The sequence below is a fragment of the Schistocerca nitens genome, chromosome 6 (assembly GCF_023898315.1).
Source record: "Schistocerca nitens isolate TAMUIC-IGC-003100 chromosome 6, iqSchNite1.1, whole genome shotgun sequence".
NCBI lineage: Eukaryota > Metazoa > Arthropoda > Insecta > Orthoptera > Acrididae > Schistocerca > Schistocerca nitens.
Genome location: NC_064619.1, coordinates 665,906,482 through 665,928,128, shown reverse-complemented (window position 1 = coordinate 665,928,128; position 21,647 = coordinate 665,906,482).

Genomic DNA, 21,647 nt, shown 5'->3' with positions numbered 1-21,647 from the left:
GCCAAATGCCTCGTCAACAGGCGAATTCCAACGGCAAACTCGAGGAGCTCCCAGCAGGAGTACTGTGAAAGTCTTAAGGTCAACAAATAATGGCGTATCGCTTCTGGTGAACTAGCCAGAGTAAGCTTGTAGATGCGACTGTGGTAAAACGAGGAGCAAGTGGCAGGAGTAACTATGACTCTCTTAAGGTAGCCAAATGACTCGTCAAAAGGCGAATTACATCGGCAAACCCGAGGAGCTCACGGAAGGAGTACTGTGAAAGTCTTAAGATCAACAAATAATGGCGTATCGCTTCTGGTGAACTAGCCAGAGTAAGCTTGTAGATGCGACTGTGGTAAAACGAGGAGCAAGTGGCAGGAGTAACTATGACTCTCTTAAGGTAGCCAAATGACTCGTCAAAAGGCGAATTACATCGGCAAACCCGAGGAGCTCCCGGAAGGAGTACTGTGAAAGCCTTAAGGTCAACAAATAATGGCGTATCGCTCCTGGTGAACTGGCCAGAGTAAGCTTGTAGATGTGACTGTGTGAAGCGGGGTGCAACTGGCAGGAGTAACTATGACTCTCTTAAGGTAGCCAAATGACTCGTCAAAAGGCGAATTACATCGGCAAACCCGAGGAGCTCCCGGAAGGAGTACTGTGAAAGTCTTAAGATCAACAAATAATGGCGTATCGCTTCTGGTGAACTACCCAGAGTAAGCTTGTAGATGCGACTGTGGTAAAACGAGGAGCAAGTGGCAGGAGTAACTATGACTCTCTTAAGGTAGCCAAATGCCTCGTCAACAGGCGAATTCCAACGGCAAACTCGAGGAGCTCCCAGCAGGAGTACTGTGAAAGTCTTAAGGTCAACAAATAATGGCGTATCGCTTCTGGTGAACTAGCCAGAGTAAGCTTGTAGATGTGACTGTGGTAAAATGGGGAGCAAGTGGCAGGAGTAACTATGACTCCCTTAAGGTTGCCAAATGACTCGTCAACAGGCGAATTCCAACGGCAAACTCGAGGAGCTCCCGGAAGGAGTACTGTGAAAGTCTTAAGATCAACAAATAATGGCGTATCGCTTCTGGTGAACTAGCCAGAGTAAGCTTGTAGATGCGACTGTGGTAAAACGAGGAGCAAGTGGCAGGAGTAACTATGACTCTCTTAAGGTAGCCAAATGCCTCGTCAACAGGCGAATTCCAACGGCAAACTCGAGGAGCTCCCAGCAGGAGTAGTGTGAAAGTCTTAAGGTCAACAAATAATGGCGTATCGCTTCTGGTGAACTAGCCAGAGTAAGCTTGTAGATGTGACTGTGGTAAAATGGGGAGCAAGTGGCAGGAGTAACTATGACTCTCTTAAGGTAGCCAAATGCCTCGTCAACAGGCGAATTCCAACGGCAAACTCGAGGAGCTCCCGGCAGGAGTACTGTGAAAGTCTTAAGGACAACAAATAGTGGCGTATCGCTTCTGGTGAACTGGCCAGAGTAAGCTTGTAGATGCGACTGTGGTAAAACGAGGAGCAAGTGGCAGGAGTAACTATGACTCTCTTAAGGTAGCCAAATGCCTCGTCAACAGGCGAATTCCATCGGCAAACTCGAGGAGCTCCCGGAAGGAGTACTGGGAAAGCCTTAAGGTCAACAAATAATGGCGTATCGCTTCTGGTGAACTAGCCAGAGTAAGCTTGTAGATGTGACTGTGGTAAAATGGGGAGCAAGTGGCAGGAGTAACTATGACTCTCTTAGGGTTGCCAAATGACTCGTCAAAAGGCGAATTACATCGGCAAACCCGAGGAGCTCCCGGAAGGAGTACTGTAAAAGTCTTAAGGTCAAAAATAATGGCGTATCGCTCTGGTGAACTGGCCAGAGTAAGCTTGTAGATGCGACTGTGGTAAAACGAGGAGCAAGTGGCAGGAGTAACTATGACTCTCTTAAGGTAGCCAAATGCCTCGTCGACAGGCGAATTCCAACGGCAAACTCGAGGAGCTCCCGGCAGGAGTACTGTGAAAGTCTTAAGGTCAACAAATAATGGCGTATCGCTTCTGGTGAACTGGCCAGAGTAAGCTTGTAGATGCGACTGTGGTAAAACGAGGAGCAAGTGGCAGGAGTAACTATGACTCTCTTAAGGTAGCCAAATGCCTCGTCAACAGGCGAAATCCAACGGCAAACTCGAGGAGCTCCCGGAAGGAGTACTGTGAAAGCCTTAAGGTCAACAAATAATGGCGTATGGCTCCTGGTGAACTGGCCAGAGTAAGCTTGTAGATGTGACTGTGTGAAGCGGGGTGCAACTGGCAGGAGTAACTATGACTCTCTTAAGGTAGCCAAATGACTCGTCAAAAGGCGAATTACATCGGCAAACCCGAGGAGCTCCCGGAAGGAGTACTGTGAAAGTCTTAAGATCAACAAATAATGGCGTATCGCTTCTGGTGAACTAGCCAGAGTAAGCTTGTAGATGCGACTGTGGTAAAACGAGGAGCAAGTGGCAGGAGTAACTATGACTCTCTTAAGGTAGCCAAATGACTCGTCAAAAGGCAAATTACATCGGCAAACCCGAGGAGCTCCCGGAAGGAGTACTGTGAAAGTCTTAAGATCAACAAATAATGGCGTATCGCTTCTGGTGAACTAGCCAGAGTAAGCTTGTAGATGCGACTGTGGTAAAACGAGGAGCAAGTGGCAGGAGTAACTATGACTCTCTTAAGGTAGCCAAATGCCTCGTCAACAGGCGAATTCCAACGGCAAACTCGAGGAGCTCCCAGCAGGAGTACTGTGAAAGTCTTAAGGTCAACAAATAATGGCGTATCGCTTCTGGTGAACTAGCCAGAGTAAGCTTGTAGATGTGACTGTGGTAAAATGGGGAGCAAGTGGCAGGAGTAACTATGACTCCCTTAAGGTTGCCAAATGACTCGTCAACAGGCGAATTCCAACGGCAAACTCGAGGAGCTCCCGGAAGGAGTACTGTGAAAGTCTTAAGATCAACAAATAATGGCGTATCCCTTCTGGTGAACTAGCCAGAGTAAGCTTGTAGATGCGACTGTGGTAAAACGAGGAGCAAGTGGCAGGAGTAACTATGACTCTCTTAAGGTAGCCAAATGCCTCGTCAACAGGCGAATTCCAACGGCAAACTCGAGGAGCTCCCAGCAGGAGTACTGTGAAAGTCTTAAGGTCAACAAATAATGGCGTATCGCTTCTGGTGAACTAGCCAGAGTAAGCTTGTAGATGTGACTGTGGTAAAATGGGGAGCAAGTGGCAGGAGTAACTATGACTCTCTTAAGGTAGTCAAATGCCTCGTCAACAGGCGAATTCCAACGGCAAACTCGAGGAGCTCCCGGCAGGAGTACTGTGAAAGTCTTAAGGACAACAAATAATGGCGTATCGCTTCTGGTGAACTGGCCAGAGTAAGCTTGTAGATGCGACTGTGGTAAAACGAGGAGCAAGTGGCAGGAGTAACTATGACTCTCTTAAGGTAGCCAAATGACTCGTCAAAAGGCGAATTACATCGGCAAACCCGAGGAGCTCCCGGAAGGAGTACTGTGAAAGTCTTAAGATCAACAAATAATGGCGTATCGCTTCTGGTGAACTAGCCAGAGTAAGCTTGTAGATGCGACTGTGGTAAAACGAGGAGCAAGTGGCAGGAGTAACTATGACTCTCTTAAGGTAGCCAAATGCCTCGTCAACAGGCGAATTCCAACGGCAAACTCGAGGAGCTCCCGGCAGGAGTACTGTGAAAGTCTTAAGGTCAACAAATAATGGCGTATCGCTTCTGGTGAACTGGCCAGAGTAAGCTTGTAGATGCGACTGTGGTAAAACGAGGAGCAAGTGGCAGGAGTAACTATGACTCTCTTAAGGTAGCCAAATGCCTCGTCAACAGGCGAATTCCAACGGCAAACTCGAGGAGCTCCCGGAAGGAGTACTGTGAAAGCCTTAAGGTCAACAAATAATGGCGTATCGCTTCTGGTGAACTAGCCAGAGTAAGCTTGTAGATGTGACTGTGGTAAAATGGGGAGCAAGTGGCAGGAGTAACTATGACTCTCTTAGGGTTGCCAAATGACTCGTCAAAAGGCGAATTACATCGGCAAACCCGAGGAGCTCCCGGAAGGAGTACTGTGAAAGTCTTAAGGTCAACAAATAATGGCGTATCGCTCTGGTGAACTGGCCAGAGTAAGCTTGTAGATGCGACTGTGGTAAAACGAGGAGCAAGTGGCAGGAGTAACTATGACTCTCTTAAGGTAGCCAAATGCCTCGTCAACAGGCGAATTCCAACGGCAAACTCGAGGAGCTCCCGGCAGGAGTACTGTGAAAGTCTTAAGGTCAACAAATAATGGCGTATCGCTTCTGGTGAACTGGCCAGAGTAAGCTTGTAGATGCGACTGTGGTAAAATGGGGAGCAAGTGGCAGGAGTAACTATGACTCTCTTAGGGTTGCCAAATAACTCGTCAAAAGGCGAATTACATCGGCAAACCCGAGGAGCTCCCGGAAGGAGTACTGTGAAAGTCTTAAGATCAACAAATAATGGCGTATCGCTTCTGGTGAACTAGCCAGAGTAAGCTTGTAGATGCGACTGTGGTAAAACGAGGAGCAAGTGGCAGGAGTAACTATGACTCTCTTAAGGTAGCCAAATGCCTCGTCAACAGGCGAATTCCAACGGCAAACTCGAGGAGCTCCCGGAAGGAGTACTGTGAAAGTCTTAAGATCAACAAATAATGGCGTATCGCTTCTGGTGAACTAGCCAGAGTAAGCTTGTAGATGCGACTGTGGTAAAACGAGGAGCAAGTGGCAGGAGTAACTATGACTCTCTTAAGGTAGCCAAATGCCTCGTCAACAGGCGAATTCCATCGGCAAACTCGAGGAGCTCCCGGAAGGAGTACTGGGAAAGCCTTAAGGTCAACAAATAATGGCGTATCGCTTCTGGTGAACTAGCCAGAGTAAGCTTGTAGATGTGACTGTGGTAAAATGGGGAGCAAGTGGCAGGAGTAACTATGACTCTCTTAGGGTTGCCAAATGACTCGGCAAAAGGCGAATTACATCGGCAAACCCGAGGAGCTCCCGGAAGGAGTACTGTAAAAGTCTTAAGGTCAAAAATAATGGCGTATCGCTCTGGTGAACTGGCCAGAGTAAGCTTGTAGATGCGACTGTGGTAAAACGAGGAGCAAGTGGCAGGAGTAACTATGACTCTCTTAAGGTAGCCAAATGCCTCGTCAACAGGCGAATTCCAACGGCAAACTCGAGGAGCTCCCGGCAGGAGTACTGTGAAAGTCTTAAGGTCAACAAATAATGGCGTATCGCTCTGGTGAACTGGCCAGAGTAAGCTTGTAGATGCGACTGTGGTAAAACGAGGAGCAAGTGACAGGAGTAACTATGACTCTCTTAAGGTAGCCAAATGCCTCGTCAACAGGCGAATTCCAACGGCAAACTCGAGGAGCTCCCGGAAGGAGTACTGTGAAAGTCTTAAGATCAACAAATAATGGCGTATCGCTTCTGGTGAACTAGCCAGAGTAAGCTTGTAGATGCGACTGTGGTAAAACGAGGAGCAAGTGGCAGGAGTAACTATGACTCTCTTAAGGTAGCCAAATGCCTCGTCAACAGGCGAATTCCAACGGCAAACTCGAGGAGCTCCCGGCAGGAGTACTGTGAAAGTCTTAAGGTCAACAAATAATGGCGTATCGCTTCTGGTGAACTGGCCAGAGTAAGCTTGTAGATGCGACTGTGGTAAAACGAGGAGCAAGTGGCAGGAGTAACTATGACTCTCTTAAGGTAGCCAAATGCCTCGTCAACAGGCGAATTCCAACGGCAAACTCGAGGAGCTCCCGGAAGGAGTACTGTGAAAGCCTTAAGGTCAACAAATAATGGCGTATCGCTTCTGGTGAACTAGCCAGAGTAAGCTTGTAGATGTGACTGTGGTAAAATGGGGAGCAAGTGGCAGGAGTAACTATGACTCTCTTAGGGTTGCCAAATGACTCGTCAAAAGGCGAATTACATCGGCAAACCCGAGGAGCTCCCGGAAGGAGTACTGTGAAAGTCTTAAGGTCAACAAATAATGGCGTATCGCTCTGGTGAACTGGCCAGAGTATGCTTGTAGATGCGACTGTGGTAAAACGAGGAGCAAGTGGCAGGAGTAACTATGACTCTCTTAAGGTAGCCAAATGCCTCGTCAACAGGCGAATTCCAACGGCAAACTCGAGGAGCTCCCGGCAGGAGTACTGTGAAAGTCTTAAGGTCAACAAATAATGGCGTATCGCTTCTGGTGAACTGGCCAGAGTAAGCTTGTAGATGCGACTGTGGTAAAATGGGGAGCAAGTGGCAGGAGTAACTATGACTCTCTTAGGGTTGCCAAATAACGCGTCAAAAGGCGAATTACATCGGCAAACCCGAGGAGCTCCCGGCAGGAGTACTGTGAAAGTCTTAAGGTCAACAAATAATGGCGTATCGCTTCTGGTGAACTAGCCAGAGTAAGCTTGTAGATGCGACTGTGGTAAAACGAGGAGCAAGTGGCAGGAGTAACTATGACTCTCTTAAGGTAGCCAAATGCCTCGTCAACAGGCGAATTCCAACGGCAAACTCGAGGAGCTCCCGGAAGGAGTACTGTGAAAGTCTTAAGATCAACAAATAATGGCGTATCGCTTCTGGTGAACTAGCCAGAGTAAGCTTGTAGATGCGACTGTGGTAAAACGAGGAGCAAGTGGCAGGAGTAACTATGACTCTCTTAAGGTAGCCAAATGCCTCGTCAACAGGCGAATTCCATCGGCAAACTCGAGGAGCTCCCGGAAGGAGTACTGGGAAAGCCTTAAGGTCAACAAATAATGGCGTATCGCTTCTGGTGAACTAGCCAGAGTAAGCTTGTAGATGTGACTGTGGTAAAATGGGGAGCAAGTGGCAGGAGTAACTATGACTCTCTTAGGGTTGCCAAATGACTCGGCAAAAGGCGAATTACATCGGCAAACCCGAGGAGCTCCCGGAAGGAGTACTGTAAAAGTCTTAAGGTCAAAAATAATGGCGTATCGCTCTGGTGAACTGGCCAGAGTAAGCTTGTAGATGCGACTGTGGTAAAACGAGGAGCAAGTGGCAGGAGTAACTATGACTCTCTTAAGGTAGCCAAATGCCTCGTCAACAGGCGAATTCCAACGGCAAACTCGAGGAGCTCCCGGCAGGAGTACTGTGAAAGTCTTAAGGTCAACAAATAATGGCGTATCGCTCTGGTGAACTGGCCAGAGTAAGCTTGTAGATGCGACTGTGGTAAAACGAGGAGCAAGTGACAGGAGTAACTATGACTCTCTTAAGGTAGCCAAATGCCTCGTCAACAGGCGAATTCCAACGGCAAACTCGAGGAGCTCCCGGAAGGAGTACTGTGAAAGTCTTAAGATCAACAAATAATGGCGTATCGCTTCTGGTGAACTAGCCAGAGTAAGCTTGTAGATGCGACTGTGGTAAAACGAGGAGCAAGTGGCAGGAGTAACTATGACTCTCTTAAGGTAGCCAAATGCCTCGTCAACAGGCGAATTCCAACGGCAAACTCGAGGAGCTCCCGGCAGGAGTACTGTGAAAGTCTTAAGGTCAACAAATAATGGCGTATCGCTTCTGGTGAACTGGCCAGAGTAAGCTTGTAGATGCGACTGTGGTAAAACGAGGAGCAAGTGGCAGGAGTAACTATGACTCTCTTAAGGTAGCCAAATGCCTCGTCAACAGGCGAATTCCAACGGCAAACTCGAGGAGCTCCCGGAAGGAGTACTGTGAAAGCCTTAAGGTCAACAAATAATGGCGTATCGCTTCTGGTGAACTAGCCAGAGTAAGCTTGTAGATGTGACTGTGGTAAAATGGGGAGCAAGTGGCAGGAGTAACTATGACTCTCTTAGGGTTGCCAAATGACTCGTCAAAAGGCGAATTACATCGGCAAACCCGAGGAGCTCCCGGAAGGAGTACTGTGAAAGTCTTAAGGTCAACAAATAATGGCGTATCGCTCTGGTGAACTGGCCAGAGTATGCTTGTAGATGCGACTGTGGTAAAACGAGGAGCAAGTGGCAGGAGTAACTATGACTCTCTTAAGGTAGCCAAATGCCTCGTCAACAGGCGAATTCCAACGGCAAACTCGAGGAGCTCCCGGCAGGAGTACTGTGAAAGTCTTAAGGTCAACAAATAATGGCGTATCGCTTCTGGTGAACTGGCCAGAGTAAGCTTGTAGATGCGACTGTGGTAAAATGGGGAGCAAGTGGCAGGAGTAACTATGACTCTCTTAGGGTTGCCAAATAACTCGTCAAAAGGCGAATTACATCGGCAAACCCGAGGAGCTCCCGGAAGGAGTACTGTGAAAGTCTTAAGATCAACAAATAATGGCGTATCGCTTCTGGTGAACTAGCCAGAGTAAGCTTGTAGATGCGACTGTGGTAAAACGAGGAGCAAGTGGCAGGAGTAACTATGACTCTCTTAAGGTAGCCAAATGCCTCGTCAACAGGCGAATTCCAACGGCAAACTCGAGGAGCTCCCGGCAGGAGTACTGTGAAAGTCTTAAGGTCAACAAATAATGGCGTATCGCTCTGGTGAACTGGCCAGAGTAAGCTTGTAGATGCGACTGTGGTAAAACGAGGAGCAAGTGACAGGAGTAACTATGACTCTCTTAAGGTAGCCAAATGCCTCGTCAACAGGCGAATTCCAACGGCAAACTCGAGGAGCTCCCGGAAGGAGTACTGTGAAAGTCTTAAGATCAACAAATAATGGCGTATCGCTTCTGGTGAACTAGCCAGAGTAAGCTTGTAGATGCGACTGTGGTAAAACGAGGAGCAAGTGGCAGGAGTAACTATGACTCTCTTAAGGTAGCCAAATGCCTCGTCAACAGGCGAATTCCAACGGCAAACTCGAGGAGCTCCCGGCAGGAGTACTGTGAAAGTCTTAAGGTCAACAAATAATGGCGTATCGCTTCTGGTGAACTGGCCAGAGTAAGCTTGTAGATGCGACTGTGGTAAAACGAGGAGCAAGTGGCAGGAGTAACTATGACTCTCTTAAGGTAGCCAAATGCCTCGTCAACAGGCGAATTCCAACGGCAAACTCGAGGAGCTCCCGGAAGGAGTACTGTGAAAGCCTTAAGGTCAACAAATAATGGCGTATCGCTTCTGGTGAACTAGCCAGAGTAAGCTTGTAGATGTGACTGTGGTAAAATGGGGAGCAAGTGGCAGGAGTAACTATGACTCTCTTAGGGTTGCCAAATGACTCGTCAAAAGGCGAATTACATCGGCAAACCCGAGGAGCTCCCGGAAGGAGTACTGTGAAAGTCTTAAGGTCAACAAATAATGGCGTATCGCTCTGGTGAACTGGCCAGAGTATGCTTGTAGATGCGACTGTGGTAAAACGAGGAGCAAGTGGCAGGAGTAACTATGACTCTCTTAAGGTAGCCAAATGCCTCGTCAACAGGCGAATTCCAACGGCAAACTCGAGGAGCTCCCGGCAGGAGTACTGTGAAAGTCTTAAGGTCAACAAATAATGGCGTATCGCTTCTGGTGAACTGGCCAGAGTAAGCTTGTAGATGCGACTGTGGTAAAATGGGGAGCAAGTGGCAGGAGTAACTATGACTCTCTTAGGGTTGCCAAATAACTCGTCAAAAGGCGAATTACATCGGCAAACCCGAGGAGCTCCCGGAAGGAGTACTGTGAAAGTCTTAAGATCAACAAATAATGGCGTATCGCTTCTGGTGAACTAGCCAGAGTAAGCTTGTAGATGCGACTGTGGTAAAACGAGGAGCAAGTGGCAGGAGTAACTATGACTCTCTTAAGGTAGCCAAATGCCTCGTCAACAGGCGAATTCCAACGGCAAACTCGAGGAGCTCCCGGCAGGAGTACTGTGAAAGTCTTAAGATCAACAAATAATGGCGTATCGCTTCTGGTGAACTAGCCAGAGTAAGCTTGTAGATGCGACTGTGGTAAAACGAGGAGCAAGTGGCAGGAGTAACTATGACTCTCTTAAGGTAGCCAAATGCCTCGTCAACAGGCGAATTCCAACGGCAAACTCGAGGAGCTCCCGGCAGGAGTACTGTGAAAGTCTTAAGGTCAACAAATAATGGCGTATCGCTTCTGGTGAACTAGCCAGAGTAAGCTTGTAGATGTGACTGTGGTAAAATGGGGAGCAAGTGGCAGGAGTAACTATGACTCTCTTAGGGTTGCCAAATGACTCGTCAAAAGGCGAATTACATCGGCAAACCCGAGGAGCTCCCGGAAGGAGTACTGTGAAAGTCTTAAGGTCAACAAATAATGGCGTATCGCTCTGGTGAACTGGCCAGAGTAAGCTTGTAGATGCGACTGTGGTAAAACGAGGAGCAAGTGGCAGGAGTAACTATGACTCTCTTAAGGTAGCCAAATGCCTCGTCAACAGGCGAATTCCAACGGCAAACTCGAGGAGCTCCCGGCAGGAGTACTGTGAAAGTCTTAAGGTCAACAAATAATGGCGTATCGCTTCTGGTGAACTGGCCAGAGTAAGCTTGTAGATGCGACTGTGGTAAAATGGGGAGCAAGTGGCAGGAGTAACTATGACTCTCTTAGGGTTGCCAAATAACTCGTCAAAAGGCGAATTACATCGGCAAACCCGAGGAGCTCCCGGAAGGAGTACTGTGAAAGTCTTAAGATCAACAAATAATGGCGTATCGCTTCTGGTGAACTAGCCAGAGTAAGCTTGTAGATGCGACTGTGGTAAAACGAGGAGCAAGTGGCAGGAGTAACTATGACTCTCTTAAGGTAGCCAAATGCCTCGTCAACAGGCGAATTCCAACGGCAAACTCGAGGAGCTCCCGGAAGGAGTACTGTGAAAGTCTTAAGATCAGCAAATAATGGCGTATCGCTTCTGGTGAACTAGCCAGAGTAAGCTTGTAGATGCGACTGTGGTAAAACGAGGAGCAAGTGGCAGGAGTAACTATGACTCTCTTAAGGTAGCCAAATGCCTCGTCAACAGGCGAATTCCAACGGCAAACTCGAGGAGCTCCCGGCAGGAGTACTGTGAAAGTCTTAAGATCAACAAATAATGGCGTATCGCTTCTGGTGAACTAGCCAGAGTTAGCTTGTAGATGCGACTGTGGTAAAACGAGGAGCAAGTGGCAGGAGTAACTATGACTCTCTTAAGGTAGCCAAATGCCTCGTCAACAGGCGAATTCCAACGGCAAACTCGAGGAGCTCCCGGCAGGAGTACTGTGAAAGTCTTAAGGTCAACAAATAATGGCGTATCGCTTCTGGTGAACTGGCCAGAGTAAGCTTGTAGATGCGACTGTGGTAAAACGAGGAGCAAGTGGCAGGAGTAACTATGACTCTCTTAAGGTAGCCAAATGCCTCGTCAACAGGCGAATTCCAACGGCAAACTCGAGGAGCTCCCGGCAGGAGTACTGTGAAAGTCTTAAGGACAACAAATAATGGCGTATCGCTTCTGGTGAACTAGCCAGAGTAAGCTTGTAGATGCGACTGTGGTAAAACGAGGAGCAAGTGGCAGGAGTAACTATGACTCTCTTAAGGTAGCCAAATGCCTCGTCAACAGGCGAATTCCAACGGCAAACTCGAGGAGCTCCCAGCAGGAGTACTGTGAAAGTCTTAAGGTCAACAAATAATGGCGTATCGCTTCTGGTGAACTAGCCAGAGTAAGCTTGTAGATGTGACTGTGGTAAAATGGGGAGCAAGTGGCAGGAGTAACTATGACTCATTTAAGGTTGCCAAATGACTCGTCAACAGGCGAATTCCAACGGCAAACTCGAGGAGCTCCCGGAAGGAGTACTGTGAAAGTCTTAAGATCAACAAATAATGGCGTATCGCTTCTGGTGAACTAGCCAGAGTAAGCTTGTAGATGCGACTGTGGTAAAACGAGGAGCAAGTGGCAGGAGTAACTATGACTCTCTTAAGGTAGCCAAATGCCTCGTCAACAGGCGAATTCCAACGGCAAACTCGAGGAGCTCCCAGCAGGAGTACTGTGAAAGTCTTAAGGTCAACAAATAATGGCGTATCGCTTCTGGTGAACTAGCCAGAGTAAGCTTGTAGATGTGACTGTGGTAAAATGGGGAGCAAGAGGCAGGAGTAACTATGACTCTCTTAAGGTAGCCAAATGCCTCGTCAACAGGCGAATTCCAAGGGCAAACTCGAGGAGCTCCCGGAAGGAGTACTGTGAAAGCCGTAAGGTCAACAAATAATGGCGTATCGCTTCTGGTAAACTGGCCAGAGTAAGCTTGTAGATGCGACTGTGGTAAAACGAGGAGCAAGTGGCAGGAGTAACTATGACTCTCTTAAGGTAGCCAAATGCCTCGTCAACAGGCGAATTCCAACGGCAAACTCGAGGAGCTCCCGGAAGGAGTACTGTGAAAGCCTTAAGGTCAACAAATAATGGCGTATCGCTTCTGGTGAACTAGCCAGAGTAAGCTTGTAGATGTGACTGTGGTAAAATGGGGAGCAAGTGGCAGGAGTAACTATGACTCTCTTAGGGTTGCCAAATGACTCGTCAAAAGGCGAATTACATCGGCAAACCCGAGGAGCTCCCGGAAGGAGTACTGTGAAAGTCTTAAGGTCAACAAATAATGGCGTATCGCTCTGGTGAACTGGCCAGAGTAAGCTTGTAGATGCGACTGTGGTAAAACGAGGAGCAAGTGGCAGGAGTAACTATGACTCTCTTAAGGTAGCCAAATGCCTCGTCAACAGGCGAATTCCAACGGCAAACTCGAGGAGCTCCCGGCAGGAGTACTGTGAAAGTCTTAAGGTCAACAAATAATGGCGTATCGCTTCTGGTGAACTGGCCAGAGTAAGCTTGTAGATGCGACTGTGGTAAAATGGGGAGCAAGTGGCAGGAGTAACTATGACTCTCTTAGGGTTGCCAAATAACTCGTCAAAAGGCGAATTACATCGGCAAACCCGAGGAGCTCCCGGAAGGAGTACTGTGAAAGTCTTAAGATCAACAAATAATGGCGTATCGCTTCTGGTGAACTAGCCAGAGTAAGCTTGTAGATGCGACTGTGGTAAAACGAGGAGCAAGTGGCAGGAGTAACTATGACTCTCTTAAGGTAGCCAAATGCCTCGTCAACAGGCGAATTCCAACGGCAAACTCGAGGAGCTCCCGGAAGGAGTACTGTGAAAGTCTTAAGATCAACAAATAATGGCGTATCGCTTCTGGTGAACTAGCCAGAGTAAGCTTGTAGATGCGACTGTGGTAAAACGAGGAGCAAGTGGCAGGAGTAACTATGACTCTCTTAAGGTAGCCAAATGCCTCGTCAACAGGCGAATTCCAACGGCAAACTCGAGGAGCTCCCGGCAGGAGTACTGTGAAAGTCTTAAGATCAACAAATAATGGCGTATCGCTTCTGGTGAACTAGCCAGAGTAAGCTTGTAGATGCGACTGTGGTAAAACGAAGAGCAAGTGGCAGGAGTAACTATGACTCTCTTAAGGTAGCCAAATGCCTCGTCAACAGGCGAATTCCAACGGCAAACTCGAGGAGCTCCCGGCAGGAGTACTGTGAAAGTCTTAAGGTCAACAAATAATGGCGTATCGCTTCTGGTGAACTAGCCAGAGTAAGCTTGTAGATGTGACTGTGGTAAAATGGGGAGCAAGTGGCAGGAGTAACTATGACTCTCTTAGGGTTGCCAAATGACTCGTCAAAAGGCGAATTACATCGGCAAACCCGAGGAGCTCCCGGAAGGAGTACTGTGAAAGTCTTAAGGTCAACAAATAGTGGCGTATCGCTCTGGTGAACTGGCCAGAGTAAGCTTGTAGATGCGACTGTGGTAAAACGAGGAGCAAGTGGCAGGAGTAACTATGACTCTCTTAAGGTAGCCAAATGCCTCGTCAACAGGCGAATTCCAACGGCAAACTCGAGGAGCTCCCGGCAGGAGTACTGTGAAAGTCTTAAGGTCAACAAATAATGGCGTATCGCTTCTGGTGAACTGGCCAGAGTAAGCTTGTAGATGCGACTGTGGTAAAATGGGGAGCAAGTGGCAGGAGTAACTATGACTCTCTTAGGGTTGCCAAATAACTCGTCAAAAGGCGAATTACATCGGCAAACCCGAGGAGCTCCCGGAAGGAGTACTGTGAAAGTCTTAAGATCAACAAATAATGGCGTATCGCTTCTGGTGAACTAGCCAGAGTAAGCTTGTAGATGCGACTGTGGTAAAACGAGGAGCAAGTGGCAGGAGTAACTATGACTCTCTTAAGGTAGCCAAATGCCTCGTCAACAGGCGAATTCCAACGGCAAACTCGAGGAGCTCCCGGAAGGAGTACTGTGAAAGTCTTAAGATCAACAAATAATGGCGTATCGCTTCTGGTGAACTAGCCAGAGTAAGCTTGTAGATGCGACTGTGGTAAAACGAGGAGCAAGTGGCAGGAGTAACTATGACTCTCTTAAGGTAGCCAAATGCCTCGTCAACAGGCGAATTCCAACGGCAAACTCGAGGAGCTCCCGGCAGGAGTACTGTGAAAGTCTTAAGATCAACAAATAATGGCGTATCGCTTCTGGTGAACTAGCCAGAGTAAGCTTGTAGATGCGACTGTGGTAAAACGAGGAGCAAGTGGCAGGAGTAACTATGACTCTCTTAAGGTAGCCAAATGCCTCGTCAACAGGCGAATTCCAACGGCAAACTCGAGGAGCTCCCGGCAGGAGTACTGTGAAAGTCTTAAGGTCAACAAATAATGGCGTATCGCTTCTGGTGAACTGGCCAGAGTAAGCTTGTAGATGCGACTGTGGTAAAACGAGGAGCAAGTGGCAGGAGTAACTATGACTCTCTTAAGGTAGCCAGATGCCTCGTCAACAGGCGAATTCCAACGGCAAACTCGAGGAGCTCCCGGCAGGAGTACTGTGAAAGTCTTAAGGACAACAAATAATGGCGTATCGCTTCTGGTGAACTAGCCAGAGTAAGCTTGTAGATGCGACTGTGGTAAAACGAGGAGCAAGTGGCAGGAGTAACTATGACTCTCTTAAGGTAGCCAAATGCCTCGTCAACAGGCGAATTCCAACGGCAAACTCGAGGAGCTCCCAGCAGGAGTACTGTGAAAGTCTTAAGGTCAACAAATAATGGCGTATCGCTTCTGGTGAACTAGCCAGAGTAAGCTTGTAGATGTGACTGTGGTAAAATGGGGAGCAAGTGGCAGGAGTAACTATGACTCATTTAAGGTTGCCAAATGACTCGTCAACAGGCGAATTCCAACGGCAAACTCGAGGAGCTCCCGGAAGGAGTACTGTGAAAGTCTTAAGATCAACAAATAATGGCGTATCGCTTCTGGTGAACTAGCCAGAGTAAGCTTGTAGATGCGACTGTGGTAAAACGAGGAGCAAGTGGCAGGAGTAACTATGACTCTCTTAAGGTAGCCAAATGCCTCGTCAACAGGCGAATTCCAACGGCAAACTCGAGGAGCTCCCAGCAGGAGTACTGTGAAAGTCTTAAGGTCAACAAATAATGGCGTATCGCTTCTGGTGAACTAGCCAGAGTAAGCTTGTAGATGTGACTGTGGTAAAATGGGGAGCAAGAGGCAGGAGTAACTATGACTCTCTTAAGGTAGCCAAATGCCTCGTCAACAGGCGAATTCCAAGGGCAAACTCGAGGAGCTCCCGGAAGGAGTACTGTGAAAGCCGTAAGGTCAACAAATAATGGCGTATCGCTTCTGGTAAACTAGCCAGAGTAAGCTTGTAGATGTGACTGTGGTAAAATGGGGAGCAAGTGGCAGGAGTAACTATGACTCTCTTAGGGTTGCCAAATGACTCGTCAAAAGGCGAATTACATCGGCAAACCCGAGGAGCTCCCGGAAGGAGTACTGTGAAAGTCTTAAGGTCAACAAATAATGGCGTATCGCTCTGGTGAACTGGCCAGAGTAAGCTTGTAGATGCGACTGTGGTAAAACGAGGAGCAAGTGGCAGGAGTAACTATGACTCTCTTAAGGTAGCCAAATGCCTCGTCAACAGGCGAATTCCAACGGCAAACTCGAGGAGCTCCCGGCAGGAGTACTGTGAAAGTCTTAAGGTCAACAAATAATGGCGTATCGCTTCTGGTGAACTGGCCAGAGTAAGCTTGTAGATGCGACTGTGGTAAAATGGGGAGCAAGTGGCAGGAGTAACTATGACTCTCTTAGGGTTGCCAAATAACTCGTCAAAAGGCGAATTACATCGGCAAACCCGAGGAGCTCCCGGAAGGAGTACTGTGAAAGTCTTAAGATCAACAAATAATGGCGTATCGCTTCTGGTGAACTAGCCAGAGTAAGCTTGTAGATGCGACTGTGGTAAAACGAGGAGCAAGTGGCAGGAGTAACTATGACTCTCTTAAGGTAGCCAAATGCCTCGTCAACAGGCGAATTCCAACGGCAAACTCGAGGAGCTCCCGGAAGGAGTACTGTGAAAGTCTTAAGATCAACAAATAATGGCGTATCGCTTCTGGTGAACTAGCCAGAGTAAGCTTGTAGATGCGACTGTGGTAAAACGAGGAGCAAGTGGCAGGAGTAACTATGACTCTCTTAAGGTAGCCAAATGCCTCGTCAACAGGCGAATTCCAACGGCAAACTCGAGGAGCTCCCGGAAGGAGTACTGTGAAAGTCTTAAGATCAACAAATAATGGCGTATCGCTTCTGGTGAACTAGCCAGAGTAAGCTTGTAGATGCGACTGTGGTAAAACGAGGAGCAAGTGGCAGGAGTAACTATGACTCTCTTAAGGTAGCCAAATGCCTCGTCAACAGGCGAATTCCAACGGCAAACTCGAGGAGCTCCCGGCAGGAGTACTGTGAAAGTCTTAAGATCAACAAATAATGGCGTATCGCTTCTGGTGAACTAGCCAGAGTAAGCTTGTAGATGCGACTGTGGTAAAATGGGGAGCAAGTGGCAGGAGTAACTATGACTCTCTTAGGGTTGCCAAATAACTCGTCAAAAGGCGAATTACATCGGCAAACCCGAGGAGCTCCCGGAAGGAGTACTGTGAAAGTCTTAAGATCAACAAATAATGGCGTATCGCTTCTGGTGAACTAGCCAGAGTAAGCTTGTAGATGCGACTGTGGTAAAACGAGGAGCAAGTGGCAGGAGTAACTATGACTCTCTTAAGGTAGCCAAATGCCTCGTCAACAGGCGAATTCCAACGGCAAACTCGAGGAGCTCCCGGAAGGAGTACTGTGAAAGTCTTAAGATCAACAAATAATGGCGTATCGCTTCTGGTGAACTAGCCAGAGTAAGCTTGTAGATGCGACTGTGGTAAAACGAGGAGCAAGTGGCAGGAGTAACTATGACTCTCTTAAGGTAGCCAAATGCCTCGTCAACAGGCGAATTCCAACGGCAAACTCGAGGAGCTCCCGGCAGGAGTACTGTGAAAGTCTTAAGATCAACAAATAATGGCGTATCGCTTCTGGTGAACTAGCCAGAGTAAGCTTGTAGATGCGACTGTGGTAAAACGAGGAGCAAGTGGCAGGAGTAACTATGACTCTCTTAAGGTAGCCAAATGCCTCGTCAACAGGCGAATTCCAACGGCAAACTCGAGGAGCTCCCGGCAGGAGTACTGTGAAAGTCTTAAGGTCAACAAATAATGGCGTATCGCTTCTGGTGAACTGGCCAGAGTAAGCTTGTAGATGCGACTGTGGTAAAACGAGGAGCAAGTGGCAGGAGTAACTATGACTCTCTTAAGGTAGCCAAATGCCTCGTCAACAGGCGAATTCCAACGGCAAACTCGAGGAGCTCCCGGCAGGAGTACTGTGAAAGTCTTAAGGACAACAAATAATGGCGTATCGCTTCTGGTGAACTAGCCAGAGTAAGCTTGTAGATGCGACTGTGGTAAAACGAGGAGCAAGTGGCAGGAGTAACTATGACTCTCTTAAGGTAGCCAAATGCCTCGTCAACAGGCGAATTCCAACGGCAAACTCGAGGAGCTCCCAGCAGGAGTACTGTGAAAGTCTTAAGGTCAACAAATAATGGCGTATCGCTTCTGGTGAACTAGCCAGAGTAAGCTTGTAGATGTGACTGTGGTAAAATGGGGAGCAAGTGGCAGGAGTAACTATGACTCATTTAAGGTTGCCAAATGACTCGTCAACAGGCGAATTCCAACGGCAAACTCGAGGAGCTCCCGGAAGGAGTACTGTGAAAGTCTTAAGATCAACAAATAATGGCGTATCGCTTCTGGTGAACTAGCCAGAGTAAGCTTGTAGATGCGACTGTGGTAAAACGAGGAGCAAGTGGCAGGAGTAACTATGACTCTCTTAAGGTAGCCAAATGCCTCGTCAACAGGCGAATTCCAACGGCAAACTCGAGGAGCTCCCAGCAGGAGTACTGTGAAAGTCTTAAGGTCAACAAATAATGGCGTATCGCTTCTGGTGAACTAGCCAGAGTAAGCTTGTAGATGTGACTGTGGTAAAATGGGGAGCAAGAGGCAGGAGTAACTATGACTCTCTTAAGGTAGCCAAATGCCTCGTCAACAGGCGAATTCCAAGGGCAAACTCGAGGAGCTCCCGGAAGGAGTACTGTGAAAGCCGTAAGGTCAACCAATAATGGCGTATCGCTTCTGGTAAACTAGCCAGAGTAAGCTTGTAGATGTGACTGTGGTAAAATGGGGAGCAAGTGGCAGGAGTAACTATGACTCTCTTAGGGTTGCCAAATGACTCGTCAAAAGGCGAATTACATCGGCAAACCCGAGGAGCTCCCGGAAGGAGTACTGTGAAAGTCTTAAGGTCAACAAATAATGGCGTATCGCTCTGGTGAACTGGCCAGAGTAAGCTTGTAGATGCGACTGTGGTAAAACGAGGAGCAAGTGGCAGGAGTAACTATGACTCTCTTAAGGTAGCCAAATGCCTCGTCAACAGGCGAATTCCAACGGCAAACTCGAGGAGCTCCCGGCAGGAGTACTGTGAAAGTCTTAAGGTCAACAAATAATGGCGTATCGCTTCTGGTGAACTGGCCAGAGTAAGCTTGTAGATGCGACTGTGGTAAAATGGGGAGCAAGTGGCAGGAGTAACTATGACTCTCTTAGGGTTGCCAAATAACTCGTCAAAAGGCGAATTACATCGGCAAACCCGAGGAGCTCCCGGAAGGAGTACTGTGAAAGTCTTAAGATCAACAAATAATGGCGTATCGCTTCTGGTGAACTAGCCAGAGTAAGCTTGTAGATGCGACTGTGGTAAAACGAGGAGCAAGTGGCAGGAGTAACTATGACTCTCTTAAGGTAGCCAAATGCCTCGTCAACAGGCGAATTCCAACGGCAAACTCGAGGAGCTCCCGGAAGGAGTACTGTGAAAGTCTTAAGATCAACAAATAATGGCGTATCGCTTCTGGTGAACTAGCCAGAGTAAGCTTGTAGATGCGACTGTGGTAAAACGAGGAGCAAGTGGCAGGAGTAACTATGACTCTCTTAAGGTAGCCAAATGCCTCGTCAACAGGCGAATTCCAACGGCAAACTCGAGGAGCTCCCGGAAGGAGTACTGTGAAAGTCTTAAGATCAACAAATAATGGCGTATCGCTTCTGGTGAACTAGCCAGAGTAAGCTTGTAGATGCGACTGTGGTAAAACGAGGAGCAAGTGGCAGGAGTAACAATGACTCTCTTAAGGTAGCCAAATGCCTCGTCAACAGGCGAATTCCAACGGCAAACTCGAGGAGCTCCCGGCAGGAGTACTGTGAATGTCTTAAGGACAACAAATAATGGCGTATCGCTTCTGGTGAACTAGCCAGAGTAAGCTTGTAGATGCGACTGTGGTAAAACGAGGAGCAAGTGGCAGGAGTAACTATGACTCTCTTAAGGTAGCCAAATGCCTCGTCAACAGGCGAATTCCAACGGCAAACTCGAGGAGCTCCCAGCAGGAGTACTGTGAAAGTCTTAAGGTCAACAAATAATGGCGTATCGCTTCTGGTGAACTAGCCAGAGTAAGCTTGTAGATGTGACTGTGGTAAAATGGGGAGCAAGTGGCAGGAGTAACTATGACTCATTTAAGGTTGCCAAATGACTCGTCAACAGGCGAATTCCAACGGCAAACTCGAGGAGCTCCCGGAAGGAGTACTGTGAAAGTCTTAAGATCAACAAATAATGGCGTATCGCTTCTGGTGAACTAGCCAGAGTAAGCTTGTAGATGCGACTGTGGTAAAACGAGGAGCAAGTGGCAGGAGTAACTATGACTCTCTTAAGGTAGCCAAATGCCTCGTCAACAGGCGAATTCCAACGGCAAACTCGAGGAGCTCCCGGCAGGAGTACTATGAAAGTCTTGAGGTCAACAAATAATGGCGTATCGCTTCTGGTGAACTGGCCAGAGTAAGCTTGTAGATGCGACTGTGGTAAAACGAGGAGCAAGTGGCATGAGTAACTATGACTCTCTTAAGGTAGCCAAATGCCTCGTCAACAGGCGAATTCCAACGGCAAACTCGAGGAGCTCCCGGCAGGAGTACTGTGAAAGTCTTAAGGACAACAAATAATGGCGTATCGCTTCTGGTGAACTAGCCAGAGTAAGCTTGTAGATGCGACTGTGGTAAAACGAGGAGCAAGTGGCAGGAGTAACTATGACTCTCTTAAGGTAGCCAAATGCCTCGTCAACAGGCGAATTCCAACGGCAAACTCGAGGAGCTCCCAGCAGGAGTACTGTGAAAGTCTTAAGGTCAACAAATAATGGCGTATCGCTTCTGGTGAACTAGCCAGAGTAAGCTTGTAGATGTGACTGTGGTAAAATGGGGAGCAAGTGGCAGGAGTAACTATGACTCATTTAAGGTTGCCAAATGACTCGTCAACAGGCGAATTCCAACGGCAAACTCGAGGAGCTCCCGGAAGGAGTACTGTGAAAGTCTTAAGATCAACAAATAATGGCGTATCGCTTCTGGTGAACTAGCCAGAGTAAGCTTGTAGATGCGACTGTGGTAAAACGAGGAGCAAGTGGCAGGAGTAACTATGACTCTCTTAAGGTAGCCAAATGCCTCGTCAACAGGCGAATTCCAACGGCAAACTCGAGGAGCTCCCGGAAGGAGTACTGTGAAAGCCTTAAGGTCAACAAATAATGGCGTATCGCTCCTGGTGAACTGGCCAGAGTAAGCTTGTAGATGTGACTGTGTGAAACGGGGTGCAACTGGCAGGAGTAACTATGACTCTCTTAAGGTAGCCAAATGACTCGTCAAAAGGCGAATTACATCGGCAAACCCGAGGAGCTCCCGGAAGGAGTACTGTGAAAGCCTTAAGATCAACAAATAATGGCGTATCGCTTCTGGTGAACTAGCCAGAGTAAGCTTGTAGATGCGACTGTGGTAAAACGAGGAGCAAGTGGCAGGAGTAACTATGACTCTCTTAAAGTAGCCAAATGCCTCGTCAACAGGCGAATTCCAACGGCAAACTCGAGGAGCTCCCGGAAGGAGTACTGTGAAAGTCTTAAGATCAACAAATAATGGCGTATCGCTTCTGGTGAACTAGCCAGAGTAAGCTTGTAGATGCGACTGTGGTAAAACGAGGAGCAAGTGGCAGGAGTAACTATGACTCTCTTAAGGTAGCCAAATGCCTCGTCAACAGGCGAATTCCAACGGCAAACTCGAGGAGCTCCCGGCAGGAGTACTGTGAAAGTCTTAAGATCAACAAATAATGGCGTATCGCTTCTGGTGAACTAGCCAGAGTAAGCTTGTAGATGCGACTGTGGTAAAACGAGGAGCAAGTGGCAGGAGTAACTATGACTCTCTTAAGGTAGCCAAATGCCTCGTCAACAGGCGAATTCCAAGGGCAAACTCGAGGAGCTCCCGGCAGGAGTACTGTGAAAGTCTTAAGGTCAACA